Source organism: Sinohyriopsis cumingii, chromosome 3 (genome assembly GCF_028554795.1).
Source record: "Sinohyriopsis cumingii isolate HCF-2022 chromosome 3, ASM2855479v2, whole genome shotgun sequence".
Lineage (NCBI taxonomy): Eukaryota > Metazoa > Mollusca > Bivalvia > Unionida > Unionidae > Sinohyriopsis > Sinohyriopsis cumingii.
Genome location: NC_142963.1, coordinates 24,325,187 through 24,351,929, shown reverse-complemented (window position 1 = coordinate 24,351,929; position 26,743 = coordinate 24,325,187). Strand labels below are relative to the sequence as shown.

Sequence of the window (26,743 nt, the reverse complement as noted above, 5' to 3'; positions counted from 1 at the left end):
ACTTCACATTTTCTAAAGTGGAAATCTTTACAAGCCGTACAAAATACAAAACTTATATGACTTTGGCTTTTGACACTTGTACAGACTCTTCACTTTATAAGTGTCACGAGACAATTGTATATCCAATTTTTACCATTTTCAAAAACACGCACACACTTGCAGATTGACCAGAAATATGTACATCTTGTTTTGTGGATAAGTCACAGACAAGTCCAAGCATATATAGGTGGTTATGAACGTTAGGAATATCCCCTCATTTTTTTTCAGAAATATCAAAGCTTGTATGTGCATTTTCCCTTTTCCACTCTATATTAGTGCTTAGATTTGTTCCAAAAAAAGAAAAAAAGAAACGAAACAATTTTGAAGAAAAAAAACAACTGAATTTTGAATTCAGGTTTCTCTCTGTTTATAATTTTTTTCAAGTTGATGTTGCATGACAGTACATTCGCCTACCTTTCCAAAGTGAGAGGCATTTCTTCACATGTCATTGCCTTTGTAAAATTCGGTTTCATTGGTTAGTTATCGTTAATCTTTAATTTTTTTGATGCATTTCTTTTTGATAGAAGATTTAAGGCTTTCTATTGCTGTAACGGTATTTATGTTGTTTAGTCTGTTGATGAAATTATCTATAGCAAAGTGCTTAAGATTTTTCAGTTTTTTTATTATTTCAAGCCCTACAAAAGGAGACTAAGTTTGTCTTCAAAGAAGATTGAAACTCTAAATTACACGGGCGTGAAGGAAAACATCGTTGTGTTCATTCTAATCATGCTTGCCGTATCTCTTTGTGTTTTAGAGGTCATATTTCTTCTTAAGTAAATACACGCATCAATAGACAGACAGATTGGGTCATCATCCTTGAGGTTCACTGTACTTTCGGTTCTTTACTTCATACAAACCCCAAATTTATTAGTTTGAAGAAAGAAAAAAAAAAGATAACATGCCCCTCAATACTGTAACACGTCTGTTCTGACTCTACCGATGTGAGTGTGAGTGTTTATGTTAAAATGTTTAAGTGAGATATAAAAAAAAATGGTCAGCTTGAAAACGCGAACCAATACTGTGACGCTCAGTATTTTGATGTGGTAAGAAGAAATGGTACAACACACACAAAGAGGGCTTGTAAGTTCACATTTCAGTCTGTCTGCACTGTAATGGTAACAACGCAAGAACATAGGGATTATTATGCCACACAGTCCTAGAACAAAACAATGCATCACCCGTTGTAAGCCATTTCATTGGCTATACTTATTTTCTGACCGCGTTCACTTCGAATTGACTTGAGTAGCTATTCAGACAGTGACGAGAATGGCCATGCTTTACTGGGTCTATCCTATAGGCGATTTATATAAAAAATATTTTAAAAAATTAAACTAATGCACGAACAATCGTACCATGGGCGATCCCATGGAAATTGTGTCCGTCTTATTGCAAAATACATCAACATTTAATTTAACCGTGCAGATCGCTAGAACAAACCTCTGATAATATACATTTTGAAAAGTGTTGTGTGACACGGATCGCCATTGTCGCTTGGTGTCTGCTTTCTTGTTCGAAAAGAGATCGTTTCGTCTTGACTGTAAAAATTTAATTTGACTAAGTTTTACGCACTACTTGAACTCATAAATTTACTTTGTAGGTGTAAGCCGTCGTTCTCAGTTTTCTGGAAGTTCGTTTTTGCGTTTCTCAGATGTGATACTATTTTTTATGGACCGAACGAAATTTCTTTTGGCGTGAATCAGGACTCGTGGTTTTGTAGCATAAATGGAGAGCATTGATTAAAGCTCAGTTATGTCGTCTTCGAAATCGCTGACACGGATTTGAACTAACACTTCAGGTTTTGTGTGAGGCGATACGGTACATCATTGCCTTTTACTTTCTCAATGAAATCGTTTCATCTTATTGCAAAATTACGTTTGACTAGGTTTCATACGCAGCAGGTCCCTGTATATAGGGAGAGTGTCTTAGCGTCAGAGTATTCATTCCACTCTCAAACGATCAAGAAGATGGAAGAGTCAGCACAGATCGACCTGCTGGTCAAATATTTGCTAAAAGTCATACGAAAGCATAATTCACATGCGAAAGTGGCAACAAAACTTACTCTTTTGGTCGTTGATTTGATGAGAGTCATACGAAAGTGTGTAAGTGCTAATGAAGTTTGCTATATCTGCAAAGGTAAATGGGTATTTGTCTCCAGAATACCTGCTTCGTCTAAGAAAGAGAGACAAAAGTCAAGACACCTAATATCGTTGTCGGGAGAAAGGACACTGGGATTCAGAGTGCCCTACGAGAAAAGAGAAGAAACAGAAAGAAAACGAAACAGAGAAGAGGGATTCAGAAGAAGAAGAAATTGAAGATGATGAAAAACTTGTGCCAGTAAAGACATGGAAATGGAAAAATTGACAATGTGAGCCGATGCGTTGGCCCTGATGTGAAATTTCATACTACCTTCTAAAAGAGAATAGACCAGAAAGAAAACGTAAGTGTCTCTTAGTCTTGACATTCTATAATAAGGATGGCGTGATTTGTTTTTTACTCACACTTTATGAAATTGTGCTCTTTCACCTCTCTCTCTATCCCTCTGGAACATGTTTTAGTTAGAATTGAAATGAAAGGATGTTTTCCTTCACGCACGCTCTTTAGGCATGCAAGTCGGTAAACAATAGTCAGTCTATTCATCCATCATTTTGTGTCTTGATGTTTCCTAAATCACACACTGATGCCATAAAATAACGGGTTAAATGGGTTTTGTAGTGTTGGGGGTGGAGTGGGGTGTAGGTGCTTGGCAGAGTTGGTCATTGCAGGTGAGGGCTTAGGTGCTTTCAAAAACCTTTTTCTTCTTCACTCTGTGTTGATGGAATATAATGGGTTATTTTCTTCACTCTCTGTTGATAGTATATATAAAGGGTTATTTCTTCACTTCGTGTGGATAGTGTATAATGGTTTTCTTCTTCCCTCTGTGTGGTTAGTATATTATGGCTTTTTCCTCTTCCCTCTTTGAGGATCGTGTATATTGGGTTATTTATTTCTTCCCTCTGCGTAGATTGTAGATATGGGGTTTATTTTATTTACATCTCACGTCCGTGTGGATAGTAGGTATGGGATTTGTATTCTTCCTCTTCCATGTGTAGATAATATATTTGGGGTTTGTATTATCTCCCTTCTGTGTGGATAGTATATTTGGGGTTTGTTTTTTTCCTCTTCCCTGTGTGTGTGTGTGTGTGTGTGTGTGTGTGTGTGTGTGTGTGTGTGCGTGTGTGTGTGTGTGTATTCGCGTACGTTGTGTAGATCGTATATTTGGTTGTTTTTTTCTTCTTCCTCCCGAGTGTAGATCGTATATTTGGGGTTTGTCCGCGTTAGCGACGTTGTGTGGATAGTATATTTGGGAATTGTATGCGTTCGCGTACGTTTGTGTGGATAGTATATTTGGGGTTTGTATACGTTCGCGTACGTTTGTATGGATAGTATGCTTGTGTTTTTTTCCCTCTTTCCTCTGTGTGTGTGTGTGTGTGTGTGTGTGTCTGCGCGCGTACGTTGTGTGTGTGTGTGTGTGTGTGTGTGTGTGTGTGTGTGTGTGTATTGGTCTCTGTTTGTCCCTATAAAACTCACTTTATCCCTATCAGATACACTCTACCTACCTACCTACAGTAGCGCGTATTCAGGTCAGCCACTTGCAACACTGTTGCCATTTATCCCCTAGTGTTCAGTACAGTGACGTCACTGACGCTGGAAATTTTGAGACTATAAATATGGACTTGGGGATTTCCACATTTTGTAGCTATACATATATACTAGAGTTCATAAACAGGAACGTCACTCAAGCTGAGGCTATAAAAAGATAGTGGGATTTTCCAAAGGAATAACCCACAAGTTGGAGCTATAAATAGATAGTGGGATTTCATAGGAATTTCAGCTGATTATAGATACATAGGTATTTATCCACGATCGTCACACAAGTTGATATTGTAAGTAGTTACTAATTTTATCCATTTTAGTCTAAACCATTGTAACTTAATTTTCGGGGATATGTTTATTTTCCTTTAAATTCTGGGACAATTTCGTCATTTTAGCGTTACTTTTAGTCACATCCATTTTGTCGTTGAGCATTTCCTTGATTATAGCTATTTATAGCATCATTACAATTATGCAAATGTTTGAACACCCCAGCAAGATTTCAGGTCTTGGTAATGCTTTATATATAAATCTCACGCTTGTACTAGTGTATGTATGTCTCTGTCTTTGTTGTGTTTGACCCTCTACCATCATTGTCCCTAGACAGTCCCACCATGTTCAATTCCCCTTGACGCTATACAGACCCACCATGTTCAATTTCCATATGTTAAATTCCCTTGAGGCTATATCCCCCCAGGGGTTTCCGTAATGTTAAATTTCCCATTGTCCCTAGACAGTCCCACGATCTATTCCCCATGTTAAATTCCCATTGTCCCTAGACAGACCCAAACTCTATTCCCCATGTTAATTCCCCTTGTCCCTAGAGTGTCCCAGCAATTTTCCCCATGTTAAATTTACATAGTCCCCAGAGTGTCCCAAGGTGGTTTTTAATGGTAAGTCCCATTGTCCCTAGGGTGTCCCTATTCACTACTATCGTGTAGTATGTCTACTGACACCTGATAATAACATATCATTCGTAAAATTCCTATCTTATACTGAGATATCGTCCCTCAAATGTGTTACTTGCATATCATATGTAAACACTCCAGTTTTGTCAACTTAGTAGTTGACTCATTTCCTTCCTTTCCTTTGTCTTCCTTCTCCTCCTCCTCACTGATCCAGTCTGGATGGCCTATATGGCGAACTGTGTTACAGATATTCATCCAGTCCTGCTCCAAGCGCTAGAATTGAATCTCGTGCACCTTAATCGTCTTTTCATCCTTCCATGCTGTGTTGATCTTAATCATTTCTTCTTCCAATACTCCCCTGACGCTGACAAGTATTAAGAGATAGTGTCAGGACCAAATGTTATGAGACACCATGTCGCCCAATAACAGTGAGCGTTGTGTGATTAACAGTGATACGACATAATGTAAAAATCAATGTTGCTTTCATTTATATTCTGTTATTTTAAATTGAAATGAACCATGGTCAATAAGATGAATGGAATAAAAATGCAGAAAACATTGCGCTCACCGTTATGCCTCAGGATAAACAATAACAAAGAAGCCTGTAGACTTAAATCTCCTGCGAGTTATAAATATACAGTGTCTACTGGAACGAATAATCAGACTCCTTCAGTTTAATGCAATCGTTATGTTTGGATCATTTTCGAGGGTGGGGATATATATTACTCGTTTTGCTCCACTCTTACCATGGGTTAAAAGTCAATTCGCAAACTACAAAAATAGCAGCCGGAATAACTGCCTATGACTATTTACGAGCGTGATGAGGGGCATGCATAATCAAGGTGCGTGACAACCTCGGTATAATTTCCTGGAAAACTAAGCACGGCCTTTACCTTGCATCAGATATATGCACCAGACAGGTTACTTATCTTTGAGTCATCGACTGCAGATACGTGCACCTGCGTCCAGGTCGAATGATGAATAAACAGATTATACACTGAAAGATTACGCGATAAAGTTTAGAGAGATATGTGGATTTTATCGGATTCGTGGATGGAAATAAAATAAAACGAGATGACAATAAATTGTTCAACAACTCTACACAACAAGTTTGATGAAAGTTTTCTGCTCGGATCACGCTAGCATCACCGACTTTGTCATCAGGCATGATGTATACTGTCGTGTCATATTGTCTTATTTCTTGCGTGAAGAGTTGCCAGATTCTCAAGAGTAACCTGGAGCACATCCTGCATACCAAATCAGTTTATTGGCCACGACGGCGGGTAAGGGTGCAGGGGACAGTTTATATGCACACATTTAATGTTGCATACACATGCCTAATATAAAAATTTATAAAAAATAAAAATAAAATACATGAGTGAGGTCAAAAAGGTCCATATTTATAGATAGGTATAATAAAGCAAAACATAAGAATATCATTCAATTGACCTGACAAGTCGGTGGAAATTCGTAGAATAAAACGCTGATGCACCCACCCCACCCCCAAATTTACACGCATTTTTCATGTCCGAATGCCATTTTGAGAACACATGATGCTCACAGTGCAAACACAAGCCCTTTCCTTGCGTGATAATTTTTAAAAACATTGTGTACTTAATAGCTTAATTCAAGATAGTTGTCATCCAAGCATTTTTTATATGTTTTACATGCCTTGAACCAATGCGTCTACTGCTATAAGTGGCTAGCTTTGATTCCTTGCCGACTATTGGTATTTTGGCTACATACTGTCCAGTGACTACATGAGGTATACATACCTCACATCAATTTCAAGAACACAAGCCGAAAAGAAGAAATTCACAAATCTATCCATATCTTTAATTATTACACAATAAGACCTAAAAAAAAGTCACACCATTGTCTTAAGTTAAGAAATTTGCCAGGAGCCAATTCACGAAACCGTTCTCTGCCACCTAAGCTTATGCTAGATGAAGTTTATTTGATGTAGTGGAACAAAGAGAACGATGGAAGTTACTAAATAAAACTATCCAAGGCGACCGGAGCGTAAGCTTTACCCTTTTTTTAAAACCCCAATTCCATTGTAATTTGTACACTGCAAGATACTGCGTTTACCTCCAGCGGTGGCTTGCCTTCTGCTTCGTTTAATTTAAGCTGGTTCATATACAGAACAACAAAACGTATTTCAGATCTTAAAATATCCTTGGGGATTTCTCTGTGTAATCCTACTTTTAAACGGATGATCTGAACATTTAAATTGTTATAAAATTGTGTTTATGAAGGTACATCGATGTGGGAGCAGCGGTAGACCAGTGGGCCAGAGTGTCGAACTGGTAATCCAAGGATAACAGGTTCAATATAAAACCAGGTCGGCTTTTTCGTTGTGTCTTTGGGAAAGGCATTAGTTGCTTGACATTTACTTTTCACTTGATATAGCTATTAATATTTTAAAAATGCTAAATATTAGTGCGCTGTACAACAAAATTCTCTATTAGTGCATCCTCTCGACTCGAAGTACTCCTCATGTACCCCTTCACACCTTCCAATTCTGATTTTCAAATTGTTGAATGCCATTTTGTATTCACTTTTTGGTACGCTGTTCATATACTGGAAAGCTTCCAACCTCTTGGCGGCTTTCCACCCCTAAGCGAATTGGATAACAGAATTCAATCAAAAATCACTTGAAACTAAATCATGCTTATATCGCGGATGTGGCGAAGGTTGAAGGTCTGTCACGAGGGCGGATTTATGTTCTGATGCGTTGTCACTGGTAGATGGATACTTTGGGCACAGGTGCGCGGACAGGTAGTTCGGTAGTGCTCCACGAATTTTGGCAACACTTTGGGGACATACAAATGTTCAACGACACTGCAGAGTCAGACCTAGGTACCTTGACGACTGGACCTTTTAGATCGAAAACAATTCGTATAAAACTCTCTTGACAGCCCTTACTACGTGGATAGATTCGTGGTTAAGAAACATCTTCCCTGATCCAAGCTTGAGTTGAGTTGAGAAATGTAAATCCATGTTTCATCACACGTAACAATCTCATTAAAACGTCGCTGGTCACTCTTTTCATATTTTAGCGAGTAGCTATTTGCCGATTTCAGCCTGAGTCTGTGTTTTGTTCAGCCGTCAACAAATGCAAGGCCCATGGTGCACAAACATTTATTAGGTTCAAACAATTCTTCAGTACATTAAAACAGCTGATGAATCAATGCTTGTGATACAAAAAATATCGTCCACTATGTATCTAGCATCTTCAATAACTTCCGAATTCGCATCAGTCACTCACCAGTCTCAGACAACAATCTTCTAAAACGTAGGCCATCTTTCATGGATTCGCAATTATCTTTAAAGCGATGACCACCCCTACCCCCCAAATTGAAGGATATAACTGAGAATCACATCCGTAATTTTTTTTTCCAACTCGTGCATGATCTCAGCCAGAGAGTACCGTTCGAGTGTCCGCGTTTTACAGTATGCTCTTTGCACATTAGCAGAATTGTTTTCCTTCTCCGATATTTTTACGTCACTGTCATTTACCTATGCTACGTCACACGCGCTTATGGACAGGTGTTCGGCGTGGCACATAAGCAGATATACATCCTTTTACATACTTTTATATAAACGTTTTTTGTCTAGCGATCGCAATTAAATTTGACAAATTCAAAATAGAGAAAAGTTATTACAAAATATTCAGAAGTTTTCAAATACGTAGCAGTTAAAGAAATAGAAACGTATATTAATATTAAATGCTTGCATAATTTTTAATATTAGGTGTAATTCCCCTCAATATTCGAATAAATGCATTAGAAGTTCTCCAATATATGACATATCAAACATTAAATTTTTTTTATATTTATTAATTTAGAAACCTATTTGATGTTAAAGGGTGTGTGAATTAATTTAATTATGGTCACTTAATGATAGTGTTGATTACACTCGCTTAACGATAGTGTTAACAAATCAAATCATAACAGATACCGTACTTCACTTATACAAATGCTTTAGGAATTCAGAAACGTGTTGTTGATAATTGAGGATTCCATGATATATATTGATAAATTCTTTGATGCAAAAGCTTTTGTTTTGTTTTGTTTACATATGTCATTTAAAGTTGGTTCCTGCAGTAGTAATTTCTGAAAGTGAATTCAAATAACTCTTTTTGCAATTCAAAATCAGTTTGGATAGACTTATGTAGTATCAAGTATATACAAAATTTACTTAAAAATATGGCATAATATACTACCAAGTATAGACATAATATAATATCAAGTACAGACATAATGTTCTGTCAAGTATAGACATAATGTGCTATCAAGTATAGACATAATGTGAATCAAGTTTATACATTATGTACGATCAAGTATAGACATAATGTACAATCAAGTATAGACATAATATACTATCAAGTATAGATATAATGTACAATCAAGTATAGACATAATGTACTATCAAGTATGGACAAAATATACTATCATGTCTAGACATAATGTGCTATCAAGCATGGACAAAATGTGCAATCTAGTATATATATAAAGTCCGATCAAGTATAGGCATTATGTGCTACCAATTATAGACACAATGTACGATCAAGTATAGGCAGAATATACATAATATAGGATCAAGTATGGACTGCATGTATGATCAAGTATAGACATACTATGCTATCAAGTATAATCAGAGTGTACGATGATCATGTATAGACATAATGGATTATCAAGCATAAACGGAATATACGATCAAGTATAGACATAATACACTATCAAGTATATATATAATATACTATCAAGTATAGACATAATATAATATCAAGTAAGACATAATATACTATCAAGTATATATATAATTTACCATCAAGTATATATATATAATGTGCAATCAAGTGTATACATAATGAATGATCATGTATAGACATAATGGGCTATCAAGTATAGACACAATGTACGATCAAGTATAGACAGAATATACATAATGTACGATCAAGTATAGACTGAATGTACATCAAGTACAGACATAATATGTTATCAAGTATAGTCAGAATGAATGATGACCAAGTACAGACATAATTAGCTATCAATTATAGACAAAATATACGATCAAGTATAGACATAATATACTATCAAGTATAGACATAATTTTCTATCAGATATAGACATTATATGCTATCAATTATATACATAATGTTAAATCAACTTTAGACAGAATGTACGATCAAGTATAGAAATCATGTGTTATCAAGTATAGATCTAATGTACGGTCAAGTAAAGACACAATGTGCTATCAAATATAGACATAACGTACTATCAAATAGTGACATATTGTATTATCACGTATATATGTAATATACTATCAAATATTAAGCATAGAAATAATATGCTATCAAGTATAGTCAGAATGTACGATAATCAAGTATAGACATAATGGGCTAACAAGTATAGACACAATATACTATCAAGTACAGACATAATATATTATAAAGTATAGACATAATTTACTATCAATAATTCCAAATAAAGTGTTAACGACATTTTCCTTTGCTTGGTTGCAAGTCAATGGCTGTAATCTGTATAGGAGATTTCTGTATTAGTTTCTTTTTTTAAAGAGTCTTTAACTTCTTTCAGTGATCTATCTGGGTAACTAAAGTGTATGAGTTGCTCATCTCTCTGCATCTCTCCTTTGTTGACCTTTCTGAACATGGATCAAATCTAAAATTAGGAGTTAAGATATAAATTTAACATTGAGTGAGTGATTCACTAATTACTTTTTATATCGTACTATACTGAATTTTTCATCCACTTAAAGTAGTATCCACGTCGAACACGTATAAATCGTAATCAGTGTAGAGCCTTAAATTGTTCAAACAGAGAATGTTTCGTTCCCACACAAAAAATATGAATAAGCTAGCAATTGGGTTTAATATTTGTATACCCTCAGAAACGATGGCTATAAGTTTAGATACAACGCAGTAATGACGTAGTGCAGGGGTAAGCTTTTGTCAGTGGTGATAACGGCACTTTAAAGTACTTTTGATTAAAGCAAATACTGGAAGACAGTCGATCCTTACAGCTTGAGTATTTACAAAAATAAATAGACTTTACATCTGTGAAAAGAATTAGTCTGTTTGCAATAAGTCAAGTATACATATTGATTTTAAAAGCTAATAGACAAACACAGGTTAAAGCCATTATAATATTTTCATTTCAACACCAGTAACTCAGTAGCAGAGATATTTAGACCCCAGTCCCATTAAACATTTAAAATTTTCATCAATAAATTAAGGTTTTAAAAACGTATGTATAATGACATGGTTTTGCGAGAGTTAATTTTTCACAGTACAGTCAGCTGGTGTGTTGACCTCATAGTATTATAAATGCCCTTACAGATGATCAACAATTTTAACTTTGAGGGAATGACGAGGATGTTGGCTCCTTACGCTTATTTGTAATAATGCAATTATTTACTTAGGTACAATTTTGTCCATTCTAATATCACTACTTCTAACAAAGCTCCGAAGGTACGTTTTTCCCATTCTAATATCACTACTTCTAACAAAGCTCCGAAGGTACGTTTTTCCCATTCTAATATCACTACTTCTAACAAAGCTCCGAAGGTACGTTTTTCCCATTCTAATATCACTATTTCCGGCAAAACTTAATAGGTACAGTTTTTATTATTTTCTATTCTAATATCACAACTTTGGACAACACTCCCATGGTACGTTTTCTTCCCAATCAAATATCACAACTTCGGACAAAACTTCCAAGGTACGTTTTTTTTCCCATTATATTATCACAACTTCGGATAAAACTTCTAAGGTACGTTTCTACCCTTCAAATATCACACTACTTCGTAAATAATCCTAAATATTGCCAAAAGTACCGACATAGCAAGTAAAACAATGTAAAATCTAAATCCGAGGAAAAAATTTGAAATATTTAGTGAAACATGGGCCATAGCGTGAAATGTCGGCCAATAGAAGTGTTGGATAATACGTTCAGTTAGAGATATATAGATAATTCTTGACATCATCATATATTAAAAAAGATTACAGCGAGACCTACATTTGCATGTATCATTTCACTTTATTTGCGGATGCAATAGCAGCATTTGGAAAAAATGTCCTTGCATATGCACCTTCCATCCGGGTAACTACCATGACAAGGGACAGACCTTGATAACATGCTTCCGGGTCAGTACCCAGCAAAGTAGTTCACATCTACATTTAGAGGATTTGTTTGACTGAAATATTCATGACAGGAGCTGATGTTTACCATGGAAAAATTGGAAAGGAAGATTTAGTCGTTATTATTTTGAGATGCATTTTATTGTGGTTCTGAATGAAGTCCACTTGTAACGTCGGTGTGAAATAGGATCATAAACTATGTTTGGGTTGACCCGGAAATGGAACTATGACCCAGGTAGATTTTCATCAGGTGTCAGGTGTAATTCTGCTGGTCAGGAACAACAAGTCTCTGAGCGTGTAATGGTGTATAATGACACTGTCACCCTTAGAAGTCAAAGTGTGATTGGAATGTTGGTTTGAGTTCAGCCTGGAGAAATGCATGTATGTAATCTATGGGAGTAGTAGTAACTGTGATCTGATCCCAGAGGTACAAGTTATTCTACGGTTCTACGTCATCAATAACAACGCTACTAATCTGCACAATCACCTGTCGTTTTAGGAAGAAGAAAAAAATCATAATGATGATGTGTGAAGTTGATCCTTTGTTTCCAAAAGAAACATTTCTAACGGACATGAGAAATATGGAGCCACGGTATGTTAAACACTAATGAACTTTTCGTTAAAGGCAGATTCAGTATAAATGACATTGTTTCTGATATCGACTGCGTCATTATGCATTTTTTTCCTATATTTGCTTTGCATTACATTTTAATTTCTCAGCTTTCTGAGGGGTAAAAAATATTTTTAAGTATCGTCTATACAAGCTATGTATACCAGCGTGTAAATGAAACCGATTACAATAAATCAGGCACATACTTTCCTGTAATTATACTTGTGTCAAATTAAATAAGCAAAGGTTGCGGAAACTAATGTTCAAGATGGCGAATGTTCAGGTTGACGTATAGCTGGTTGTCTTTAATACACCGGATCAAATATACTATTTGACTATATATTTGGGTGTATTTCCCAATCTACTGAAAATTGTAATCTCTTCACTTCAATAAAGCTTTTAATCAATATTTTTTTTTTTTACAGCAGAGCCCGAATATCTCAATACGTGTAAAGCCTTAAGCAAAAGAAATGCAATTATTTGATTTAAAAACAAAGTATTTACTTTGCATAAAATTATATTTAAAGAATACTTATTGACATGAAGGTTTTTATTTGTTAGCCTTTTATTTGTTTCTGTGTTGATTATTGTGTTGGTGTTTGCCTTTGACCGAGAAACCTGTATGTCCCAAGAGTAATAAGGTAAATAGTACACTGTGTTCACAGTTTTTGTAACGTATGTATTCGCTCTCTGATAAACGTGATCTTAGGGATCCAGTCTATCGGAAACGACTGATATTTGCAACCTGATTTGCACATGTGGCAATCGTAATAGTTGGCAAGGTGCCTCAGTTCAAAGAGAGAAATATACAAGAAGGAAAGCAAACAAAAATGAAAGTGGTTCAATGTTAAACCGGTGAGTTTGTTGATAAAAAAAAAAACACAAAAAACATTTGACAATTAAACGACGAATCAAAAGAAGTAAGTTGAACATATGATTTAATTTTGTACGAGAAGGGAACCATGGAGAGTTAAAAAAATTAAATTAATTCATGATTATTGAAAAACTAGTTCTCGTTTGTTCTGACCAAAAACAATCTTTACTCGTAAAGAAAACTTTATATCGTTTTCAGAAATATCGGTTACCACAGACATGTTTGTACAAAACGTTTAAACTTTTAAACACACATTTCTGGGTATGTATTTAGGCATGGTCTTCCGAACATAGGAACTAGGGAGGGGGGTACTTGAACCCCACTGGATTTCACCTCTAAACATGTTTTATCCTTCATCCGTAAAACTTAATGGGTGACCACTACATGTTTGCACCACCCCACCACACCCCACCCCCAACAAAAACTGCGGGCGCCCCTGAATTTAGGTGCTTGTTAACCAGTACTTAGAAGTGAAGAACCATATATAGCGTTTGGACTGACGGATTATTTAACAGTGTCAATCGACACGTGAATGGATGGATCGTGTTACGGCAATTGGAAGAAAAGTGTCTTACCAAGAAACACTCCATGTTCCCCGACCTGACCTGTTCTAAGCAGCATTTTCTCGTTGCGAGTCTGGCTCACTCGGGCTTGTATTGTTGCTTACAATTGACCTGTCATACATGTACCATATAATAACTATAAGGGAGGACACTTGTCTCCTTGCTTGCGCGACCAATTTAAGAATAAACGCAGATATTTCAAGCTAGCTTAATAAATTTGGTATCGATATTTAGCTCAGGCATTCGACTGTGTATCCCTATCAAAAGTTTGACTTAAAGTCATACCTTTAAGAAATGCCAAATCATTTTCCCACGCTACCGCTCGACATGACCCTGACCACGCCCGTTTAATATGCAAAATTAACGCGCTGAATGGAATACTACCTTCTCATTGGCGAACTGAAAATAAGTTATAAATACATACAGCACGTCATTTTCTTTCAACTAATGATAGGAAAGTATTCCATTCAGCGAGATCTCACTTGCATATTAAGCGGTCGCGATCACGGCCATGTCGAGCAGTAGCGTGGGAAAATGATTTGGCATTCCTTAAAGTTTTGATATTAAGTCAAACTTTTGATAGGGATACACAGTCGAATGCCTGAGCTAAATATCGGTACAAAATTTATTAAGCTACAGCGTAGCTTGAAATATCAGCGTTTATTCTTAAAGAGGTCGCGCGAACAAGGAGACAAGTGTCCTCCCTTGTAGTTATTATATAGTTATGTAAGACAGGTCAATTGTAAGCAACGATACCAGCCCCTGTGGTCTGGCTCACTAAAACACTGAGAGTTTAAGCAAATATTCCACAGATAACATACACACATTGGTCATTAAAACTTTTTTAGTCTGGCCAAATGTTTTTGCGACGTTAAATCAGCATAATTTAGCTTGTGACGTATTTGTAAAATTTTGTCTTAAAGACAATAATTTGTAACATTTTGCCGGTATGTACCTCCATGTACTTAACGGTAGCTCTGCTTCCTCAGACTGACACAGAATATAATTGTTGTATTGTGTATGTAATTAGACGATACATATTGTTGTGGCTAAATATATAATATATAATGTTTACTTCTCTAGAGGGCATACCGTGTCTTGAAAAATAGAACCACGCCATAAAAATGGCTTGATCAAGTTTCACTGAAATCCAAAATTCATGCACTTTATTTGAACTTGAATTTTAATTTGTTTATTGTAAGGGCTGTCAGTCTAAAAATAATATCGTGGACAACGGTCCTGTAAACCAAACACATTAAGTATACAACAACTGAACTGATCTATACATGTGAAGGTTTTCCTGGTATGCTGAATATGTGTACGGTTCTTAGAAACAAATCATGAGCCAATCGTATGACGATTGAGTTGAATCATCCCTTTAAAATAACCTCACAGATTATCATAGATAGACTTACTAACAGATCGTCCTAGATTTCGTATAATTTACAACTGTTTACTTTTCAGTTTCTAGGTTACAGTTACGAAAGCAAGTAGAACAAATATGTACACCTGCTGAAAATATATTTGGTTCATCCTCTCCTTATGTCTCTTTTTGAATCTTATTTCATTCATGCAAAGTTAGAATGTTTCGGTGCTACGTAGTTGTCTTATAACGGATGATGAAAATAAAATGAAGACAGTAACAAATATAAAATGTACATGCTCTTTCCAAAAGCTACCGACACGAGAAAATTGTATAATTAATGAACAGTAGGGTGTTAGGGTCAATGGCCGAGTCGGGTAGACTGTTGCTTACTTATCAACCCAGAGGTAGGTGTGTGTGTGTGTGTGTGTGTGTGTGTGTGTGTGTTCCATACCTTTATGAAAACTACTGCTCCAAAATCAACAAGAAAAAGAACAGGTATTACAATGTTGATTCCGTTGCACCACCTAATAATATTGCTCGTATGCTGAATTCTTAAGAAAAGGAACGGTTGAAAAAAAAATATGTTTGGTGAGTTTACATGGAACAATTTAGCATTTAAAAAGTTGCGAATTCTTTCGCAATATTGTTGTCTTGAATATTTCTTCTTTGTGAACATAATTTAAATGATCGTAGCGTAAAAGAAATATAGGCACATCATTCTATAATATTCGTGTAAGAGGCATGAACTTACTTCGAGACCAGTGGACACTTTTGCGCATGAGACTTTTCCATGCTCTGAAATGACAATACTCTTTGCTTCAGCATTTGAAGTAAAATAAATTGATTAAAGGGAAAGACAATTTAAAGTCAACGACATGATCAATAATAGACATGCATGTAAATAAAATCTACGAACACAAATGCACCTCAATACACAGATTATAAGACATCGATAGGCTTAGATACAATGTTTCGAACGAGGCAAAAAAGTATTCGATTCTTGTAAGCTGTGTCATTACAAGACAGGAAGGAAGGAAGTGTATCATTTTTCAACTAATAATAATTATCGGGTTTAATAAATATTTTTGGAAAAAGGCTGGTAATTATTAATAATATAACCGTGTTCAGGAGTAGATCTTAAGGGAATTGCGCACGAAGGCTGCTAAAATTGAAAATGATCTGCAGGGCTCAGGAAAATCGAGCTTCTTCTCGTCGTGACCTGATAAAAATTGGTTTCGCCAAGTAAACATTTACTGCATATTCGTCTACGGACAAGATAAACGCATATTTGCGTCTCGAGAATAAATATGAGTTCATTTTCCACCTTTGACAGGCACCAAAAATTCAATATTACTTACATTTATCTTGCGTCAGTTACAGATTACCTTTATCTAATATGCCTGCTTGTTATCAGTCTATAACATGTCGCAATCAAAGCTGATTTCTTTTTTTACACAGGTATCCTGTGTAAGATTGGTGCTATAATGGATCAAAATCATGAACATGTTATGTTACATTTTCACATTTTGCCCTAGTTTTCTCAACGTTATTCACATCTGCCGTGAAGCTTTAATAATTTAAATACTGCCACTAACATCTTAATGCTGAGCGCCAAGCGAGGCAATTGCAAGTACCATTTTTATAAGTCTTTGTTATGGCTTGGCACGGGTTTCGAACCCACGACCTTCTGCATCCGAGTCGGACGCTATAACTGCTTAGACCGCCGGAGCGGTCCTGTTTAAAAGTAAACATGAATAAGAATATCAGAGGAGTACATCTACGTTTTTTATATTTGGTAGAAAAAGCAAAGAGTTCTACTAAGCCAAATAGCATGGTATACGGTCACTGAGGATATAGTGTACAGCTAATCATGCCGAGGGATATGTAATTTCAATATGACCTTGACAAGAAGTTGATCTAAACTTGGGTTAAAATTTAACAAGAGGAACTACAAAGTTATCACCTGTTCATAACCAGTGAATACCTGATAGCAGAGGCGGCGTTAGGAATACGCGAGGCGTAGTGCTGACCATGACTGGGCGGGGCCAGAGTATCGGTATCTTGGTTGGAATACTACTGCAAACACTGATTATGTCTAGACAAGATCAACTTTTGCGATTTGGCGCACGAATTTAGTTTTTCATTATTCATATAAAAAACATTTCTGTTTGTGGACAACGGTTTTTAATCGAAATAATAACATGACGACAATCTCTTTGGCCTAATAAACTGATTATTATTGTCATTTTTCAAATAACATGAAGACACGAATGAAAAAAAATTGAAAAACTGAGATCGAAGTTATCGGAAAGCCGTTGCCCGTTAGTGGCGTTGAGAAAATGGTTGCATCTGTCTGCATCTGTGCTGCAACCTGTTAATTGCGTTATGAAGTTGACTAAGTTGACTTCGCGACTTTGCGTGCATTACGTGCGGCCTGTATCAGCGTTTCCATTTTACCGGAGAATATAGCTTGACAAACGCATAAGGACGACCTTAGGCCTGAAGCGCGGGGTCCCCTCAAGATCGGGGCCTGGGGCGTTCGCCCCACTTGCCACCCCAAAACGTAGTTCATGCCTGATAGATATCAGTAAAGCGTCTTCGTTACCTCTGCTGTGTCCGGTCAGAGTTACTGTGTACCGTAAGCAAGTCTTTATTCGAAAAGAAATGTTTTCGCTATTTGTAATTTTAAATTGTCTTTACAGCGAAAAATGCAAACTGCAGCTAAGGTGGTTCTTGTTCACCAATTGTTACAAAGTATCTAAATCCTTGTCAAGAAAAATTTACAAATTATAATATTTTTCGATGTCGTTTCAAATAGTGTGTGCTTAGGCTGGTAAAGGGCAATGAATTATCTATTCTGCTGTGATGCATCGTTGTCTCCTTTACAGCAGAGTGGCTCATTCGGGTGGTGAATGACGCTGTCTTTTCCTCAAAGTTCTCACGAATTTTGAATCAGCAAAACTTCGCCTGTTGGTGTCTAACTCTTACAAGTATTAAAGAAATAACATAGATTGAAATATCATATTTCAGCAACAGTTTTTAAACTTAATTTTTGCTATTAATATCCCTTTGATCTTTGACTGGTTCAGTGTAATACACGTGCGAAAAAGACAAGAGTTCTCACAGTTTTGGTAATATTGAACGTTTATAATACCCGGATGTGCGGAATCGAGAATATGACAATTGACGGGGTCTCAGAAAAGATAAAGTTCGCAGAACCCTTATCGTATATATTTGCACCATTGTACACAGCGTTGTAGAGAACATCGTGACCTTCCTGTACTTGAATTGTCACGAATTATCTCAGATAATGTATCCATAGTTTCGGTTTAGCAGTTGTTCTTTAAGTTTTCTGAAATGAACGATACCATAAATAAATTTTTTTTTAAAGTTTCGTCATTTTGCACAATATGCTACAAAAAAGCAATAATTACAACGTTTTTAAGTATGAATAACTCCTGACAAATTGATAACTTGTTTCCAAAATAAAAGTTTCCTTTCTTTAGGTTGTACGATAATTCATTTATTATTAAATTGGAATGACACAACATTGACCAACATATTGCTACCCTCCCCCATCTTTTTCTGCTAGATCTTATGAGTTAAACGACAAAATGGAAAGAATTTTAACCTCTCGTTGCTATTGGTCATTAAGCTATAGAAACGGACAAGAGAAATATTGACCCCGGTATGTTAATCAGAACACTAATGAACTTATTTTTTGTGTGTAAAAGGCCCATTCAGTTAAAGATGGCATTTGAAATGCACACTATTGTTATGATAAGAATTTTTATGACAATCTTCTTCTCATTTCTTGCTATGAGAATAAAATATTCATAAGTTAAGAAATGTCCTTGCCCATGGTGAGAGAGAGAGAGAGAGGGGGGGGGGAGACAGAGAAAAAGAGAATGAGAGAGAGACAGAGAGAAAGAGAGAGTTCAGTCTCTCTTAATAAAAGGGTGTCACTCATAACGGTGTAGATACGGCTACATTTTGGGGAATATGTCAAGCGAAGGTACGGAAATCCTGTACGAAAAGACATTTCCCTGATTGTTCGACAAACGAACTTTAAAATATATATATATGTTACACGGGGGGAGTGAATGTCCCTCCGTATACGGTTTTCGTTATCTAGGGGTTGACCGCCCTCGATGTTATTGCCCGGTTCGAGTAAATATAAATATAAGTGGTGAAACTTATAGGTGGAATAGATAGAGATCTGAGCAGGTATATACAACAAACCAACACGAGCCCCCGTACATGTAAACAAACAATTTAATCAATTACATACAAACACTGTGAAAATTCATTACATCAGGAATGTACTCTGCTTTTAGAAATGTAACTTTCACCGAAATACAAAGAAAACGCAAATAGATCTAAATAAGATAGTCGATCTGTTACTGATAGATTTAGTTCATCATAGGATCGAGTGAACAATCGAAGTCAACGTCTTGTACGATTTCATAACCTGCTCGTCCTCAGTCTGTTTTTGCTTCCTCTGTCGCTGTTCAGACCCTTGGATCTCAGGATGATACTTTCTACCACCTGTCTCAAGATACTCTCAGAATTCGTCTTCAGAAATTAATACGTCGCAGGATTACATCACAAGGTAATACGTCTCACTGCACTCTTCTCTATGCTTCTCCGTATAGGTCTCAGAATAACACCACCTCATTCGTTCCATACGTATCTGGAGCTATTTTCTCCCTTTTAAATAAATATAAATAGAGACAAACTAAATTTCCCGTTATTTATGAAACGGTTAATTCTTCATTATTCTCCCTCGTTATCAGATTTCACTATCAGTGCTAAACAGACGCTAAGGCTATCAATCGACTCCACATGTCCTATAATGACCCTAGTTAGTCAAATGGCTAATTCGTTACGCCTTGACCTTAAACATTAACACAAACGCGAGGCCTGGGGTTCTGAGCCAGCCTCAGTTTACACAGTGAATAAATAGGATACATCACGTCAATCGATTACTATATCATTTCCGTCAATACACACTTATTCTTAATCATACGTGAAATCTTCTAAATTCGGCGAATTCACACGGATTCTCGTAATCAAATTAACTAATGTAATGTATTAAATTCTTAGAACATAATTCTTATGCAAACAAGACGACAAATTCAACCAATTCGTCAAACTTATCTAAAGAAGATTAATGTACAACTTCCTATGCATAAACTCAACACAGTTATACTTCATATAGCAAATTATTACACGAATGTAGAAAAAAGATTCATGCAGATACAAATAAATAACTTCAGCAAAGCATTATATATGGCATCAACAAATTACATGGAATTGTCACACTACCTTTGCTTTCAGCGTTCCTCCCTCTAATCGGTAAATTAGTTCGTCGGTTCCTTTCGACAATCGTCCCCTTTTTGGACAACAGTTGTTTTACGGAAATTTCTTGCAAATTTCCGGAGTCGTAACCTTTGGGTCTCCTCTTGTAGGAAAAGCTTAGACTGATTAAAATTCGATGCGGGCGATATTAAAACCTATGAAATTTTGTGTTGGAACACGCCCTCTCATTTAACGTAACCAATCAGAATCAAATATCTCTACCGCCTTTTTCCAGAGGCGCCAAAGTCAGGGTCAACTTGACCCTGGTAGTTTGAGTAACAGAGTTTCTGCGTTCTCTCAATTGTGACAACTTTACCATGAAAATGAACTTTTCCTTGTCCTAAATTGTCCGCCTGGCTGCTGTATAAACAAATGTTTAATTAGGAACGAAATTCTCCCTCTAAAGGACATTACCGTACACGGTAGTATGGCGATATGATAAATCTAATTAATGGTTGTCTGGTCTCAGCTAAAGAATTCTTGTTAGATCGACATAAAATTTGCCACTTCACAATATATATATATATATATATATATATATATATATATATATATATATATATATATATATATATATATATATATATATATATATATATATATATATATATTACTGAATTCTAGAGATACAACTATAAAGCCTTTATACTTAAAATACACGAAACACATGAAGAATATTTTATTTCCACATTAAAAATAAACATGAAGAAGGTAGCGAATTCATCTTTTCCAATAATAATTACCATAAATACGAAAGAATATAAATTCTGTAAAACAATCAAACATTCCATTAAATTATAATATTAATTAGAAGGAACTCAGAAAAATGTTGCAAAAATATGAACTTTACCGTACAAATTCTAACATTAAAAAGTCCCTATTCTTTAAAGAACTTTACGAACACAGGTGATTCTTGTCTGTAAGAAAAGACAGAGTTCCCTGATTCTTCGACGAACGAACTAGTTTTGCGCAAGCATGCTCTCAACCTGTACGCAATTATGAAAGCATACTCATGGCCAAATATGGACACACGTATATTTTTCTTGCGTTCGCTCGTCTCGAATCAGAATGAGGCTCATGTACACTCTCACTGAAACTGACTGTGTTTAACTTCGTCATCAGACAGACAATTCTGCCGCATCTTCTTATTCGAGTCAGAAAACGTGTGAATCTTATAGCTACTCAGTTAAAGAGAATTTTAGGAATCCGCTAGTTCAGCAACTTACACAACTTACCGAGTGTAATTTTTGGAGACATTTCGATACAAGACAAATTTGTAGTACAAGGGAGTTTTGCACTGGCTCGTAAGGGCGCACTCTTTATTAAAATAGTATATTGTTGTAATACAAAAATAAACAAAACTGATCTCATTATGCTTTGTAGAAAAGTACTTTCAATAAAATTTAATGAAAAATTACTTTCAATATAATTTAATGAAAAATTACTTTTCATACAATTTAGAGAAAGTGTCTGTCGTATTACTTTTACTCGAAAATTCTGTCCTAATAATATTTTCTTTACGACCACTTGCATTGCTAGTTTATCTTTGATTTGAGTTTATCGTCAACATTTTGAAGGATTGGACAGAGTGTCGGCTGATTTAAAATGGTTGGCGAGCTTTTTGTTGAGGTTGTTTCTCATATTCTTTTTCTATATTTGATTTTGCCTTCCGTTTAAATTTCTCGGCTTTCTGAAGGGTATGTAATATTTTCAGGTATCGTCAGTAAAAACATTTCATACCAGCTCCTTAAACAAACCCGACGACTTCAAAATATGACGATACCCTCCCGTAAATAGAATGGTTCATTCGCGGTTGAATGACTCTGTCTTTTCCGTACTTTTCACCCAAATTTTGAACCAACAAAGCTTCGCCTGTTGGTGTCTAACTCTTAAAAGTATTAAAGAGGTGATGACATAGATTTAATTATCATATTTCAGCAACAGTTTGTAAAGACTTATTTTCTGCTATAAATATCCCTTTGACCCTTGATAGTTCAAGGTCATACACGTGCGATAATGCCGCATGAATACGCTGTATCAAACTTGTACAAACCGACTACTCGGAATAAACCTATGCAGTTTTGTGTATGAAGAGACTGAATAAAGGAAGCAATTACCCTTGCGTATAATTGCATTCAAAGAATAAGCATTAACATGGAGGACTTTATCTGTACGCCTCTTATTTTTTCTGTGTAGGTTGTTGTGTTTGTGTTCTGCGTGAGTTTTTGTCTTTGACATAGGGACTTGTAGGTTGTCAAAGCGCCAATCTAGGTAATATTAGTTTTGTATGATGTGTTGTCAATATCCTTGAATTATGTACTCACTCTTAGACAAACGGGATTCTCGAGATCTAGTGCATCTGGAAAGACTGATTTACATGTGTGTGTGTGTGTGTGTGTGTGTGTGTGTGTGTGTGTGTGTGTGTGTGTTTCAATTTGAATAGTCAACTAGTTGCCCCAATACAAATAGATCAATTCACAAGAAAGAAAGAAAGCTTGCCCAAAGATGCGCAAGGTCCCCGACCTGACCTGTTCTAAGCAGGATTTGAAACCGCAATGTTCTGATTGCTAGTCTGGCTCACAAACCACTGAGCCGTATTGGCCGCATAGACCTCATTGGAACACAATTTTCCCAGATAACTTGGCCATTAAAACCGTTTTGTTATGGCCAACTGTCGTGCAAAGCTAGATCAACACAATTTAAATTGTGACGTCATTGAAGGAGTTTGAACTAAAGACAATACTCTGCAACATTTTTCCTGTAGGTACTTAACTGTAGCTCTACAATTTCAGACTGACACAGAATTTAATGATTGTATTGTGTAAACTAATCAGACGATATGCATTATTGCGGTCAAAAGAAAACCAGATATGTAATATATAAATCGGAGAATGTTCTTGTTTATTTCTCTAGAGAGGATATCATGTCAAAAATAGAACCACAACATGAAAATGGCTGGATCAAGTTTGATTGACATCCAAAATCACTCACTAGTAGTAATGTGAGCCACCCTAGCGACAGTGTAAAACTCAGTCAAAAAGATCGTGGGCCACTCTGGCGACAAAAGGAATTTAACATACTGAATTTAATGGGCCACTCTGGCGATAATGGAAATCTTAGTCAAAGAGGTCGTGGGCCACTTTGGCGACAAAGGCCATTTAACATGGAAAATGTAACATGGAGTGAATTGGGAATTGAACGTAGCCACAAGGCATTGGGCCACTTTAGCGTCCAGTCAAAAGGGTCGTGGGCCACTTTGGCGTCGAAGAGAATTTAACATGGGAAATGTAACATGGAGTGAATTGGAAATTGAACATAGCGACTAGGGATTGGGGCACTTTAGCGTCAATGGGACCTTAACGTTAAAAATGGGTATATCAAAATTTCCGTCAATGAGAATTTAAATTGGGAATGGCACCTAGACGTCAGTGGAAATTGAACATTGGTGACATCATTGGTTTATAGAGTCAAAACTATTTATATGGTGAAATATGCTTGAAGGGACAAAGGGGTGATAAGGACAAACATAGACATACAGAAACAAACAAATAGACATCCAAACACACAGAAAAGAGGACATGGCTGTTCTAGAGAAAGACTCACAGACAGAATATACTCCAATAAGAAGCGTCTATTTTATGGGTACAAAACATTTATTCAATTATATACATGGGCTTTCTGGCCTGTGCTTTGGTCTAAGCACTATCCATTTAATACATAAACATTTGGACATGGAACAAACTTATTCACGTGTTTTTTATTTCTTGGTTCTAGTAAACTACTTTTAAAAATTAAAGTTCATACCTTAAAAAAACTCACTTTATATACAACGATACAACGTATATGCATTTCGTAAAAGAATGATACTTTTCATACTACAATTAATATCCATATTTGAGGAAAAAAGTTAAAACAAAACAAGGAACAAACAATCAAAACAGGACAAAGTTCATGTTTCTCTCTATATCCGTCACACACGTTGTTTAAAATCTGGTCAGCTACTACTTTCTTCCCAGCGTAGATGTTTCCCATCACATACTCCCTTTCATTCGTAGATCTCCTGTTATGTCCATTGTGCTAGGTAAACTTATCGATAAGCAGATCAAGTGCAGTCATCATCTTCTTCACATGGATGTACAACGTATGCCATACGAATGGTCACTTTTCCATTGGTGATGTCAAATCTTTCTTTCATCGCCTGTACGTCTTCTATGTCCCTCAATAGTTTGGAAGAAGCTAATTCTGCAGGTGTACTAAACGCGAGACATACAGAAGAGTTCAGACTGTCGTTTTACATAGATAGGCTCAAACGACCTCGATCTTTGACTTGACACTGACGTTTGAGTTCCTCTAACAGTGAGACAAGTAGGTCCGTAAGGAAACCTGCTGATTTGTTGACTGGAACGTCAGACGCGAAGTCTTTAAATTTCACCGTATGTGTGTAAGTAGTCGTCCTAAATTTTCTCGAGGTCGCTGTCATTTGGATGCTAAAGTACTCCTTTAGGTCTACTGAATCTTTTCCCTTCTTTGACGCACTTTGCTGTGACGGTATGGTGGCGAAAGAGGTCAATGATGGTTGTTCTTTTTCTTTTTTTATCTGCTTAGAGTGATCCATCTTTCTCGTCGCTTGTTCTCGCAATGAAGTGTCGTTCTTGGAAGTCGTCCCTTTTTATAATGGGTGATATCAGCGTGTCCATAAGGTAAAGTTTTGTAGTCTGGAAGTCACCACTGGTTGCAGATAGTTTTCCATGGCGTTAGTACATAAACAACTAAAATGTGGTACTGCAATGTTGATGTAATCGTGTGGCACAGCACTCGAGTTTCTTGTTGGACTTGAGTCTTACGCTTGATACTTGCTGTTTGAAAGGATTCAACTTTTCGATTGACGTTGATAGTTACAATGAGCTATAGATCTTGCACCTTGACCGTTTTTGTATGCTGACCAATGTCGACGTGATCGTACGATAAGGTGAAGTGGTTGGGAAGCCGCACTCGCGTCTGGTACACGATCTGATACACTTTTTCCAAAGGTCGACTGACAATTTGGCGTGTTGGTAAATGTACAATATTGTGCGGTTCGTATTTGGTCACTCTAAAATTTCAATCCTCTCCAGACTGCAAGGCATCTTTCAATACCCCAAAGTTCACCAGTCGACTGGTGCGATAATTGAGAGTCATTCTTTCACTTTAGACTCGGTGTGCACTTCTTGTTTGTCCCGGTATTCGTAGCCATAACTTTTAGGACCGCCACTAGCAAAACATAGAATCTTCTCGTTGGGGTACTGGTCCGTAAAGGATCCTAAACGGTCTCCTTCGATGTCAGGGTGACGTTGACCCAGGCCATCGATGTAAATGAAACTGTTTGTGTCAAAGTACAGGACGCGATCTCCTAACAGTTCTAAAGCTTCGTACAATTATTAAGCGAGCATGGGCTGTCACGCAAGTGCAATGACATTTCCAAATTCGTCGGCTTCTACAAAGTCCAGTTCTTCTTCATAACTAATTAAGATCAAGTCCTTACGAACGACGTCCACGTGTTTCATGTATTTGGTTTTGTCGTGAATCATCTGGAAGTAGCGGGACGGTTCTCTCAAATACTCCGTCTTGGGTAAACACGGTCGTTGTGTCATTTTACCCCACAAACAATTTAGCATCACTTTAGCAAACGATCGCCTTCCCTCGTTTTTCTCCACGTGGTCTAAAAGCGATGCCTTACTGCTCCCAGCATTTCGCTTTGAATTTCTTTTGGTCTTCTGGAGTCTGGCACCAGGAAGGATAGTCGCTGACTTCTTGTGTCAGTTTCAAAAAGGCATCCACGTAGTATGCGAAAATTTATTTCTGAGTCTCATCGTCCTTGTGGTATTTTTCTGTCTTGGGAAAGTGGTACATTTCGTACACTTCTAACAGCTGGTACCCTAGGTCAAGATTTTTAAACAATTCCACGCTGACCCACGTTCCCCTTAAGACGCGTTTTCCTAGGTGTGTTGACAAGGTCGGTCTTGGTTGCACGTGTCGGCACAAGTACGGCACAAGGGAAACATCAGCTGTCCTTGGCAATGGTGAGGTAAAACGGGATGGTGCAAGTCCGTGGGAAGCGAGACTTAGCACTTGATCAATAGTTCGTATTGTTGAATGTAGTCCAGGTCGATGTGTTCTGTCAGCACTTGTGGGTATCCTGCGTAAAAGTGAGGATATTTGCACACGTAAGGATACAGCAAACACACGTC

General features: G+C 36.6%; 1 long non-coding RNA gene across 1 annotated transcript; it reads right to left on the bottom strand.

The window, feature by feature from the left end:
- Positions 1–19,412: 19,412 nt before the first annotated feature.
- On the bottom strand, positions 19,413–20,619 carry LOC149802550 (uncharacterized). Its single transcript, XR_016419922.1, has 2 exons — positions 20,484–20,619; positions 19,413–19,865 (listed from the first exon to the last, which is right to left on the bottom strand). It is a non-coding gene; the product is annotated as an uncharacterized LOC149802550 (long non-coding RNA).
- Positions 20,620–26,743: the final 6,124 nt, after the last annotated feature.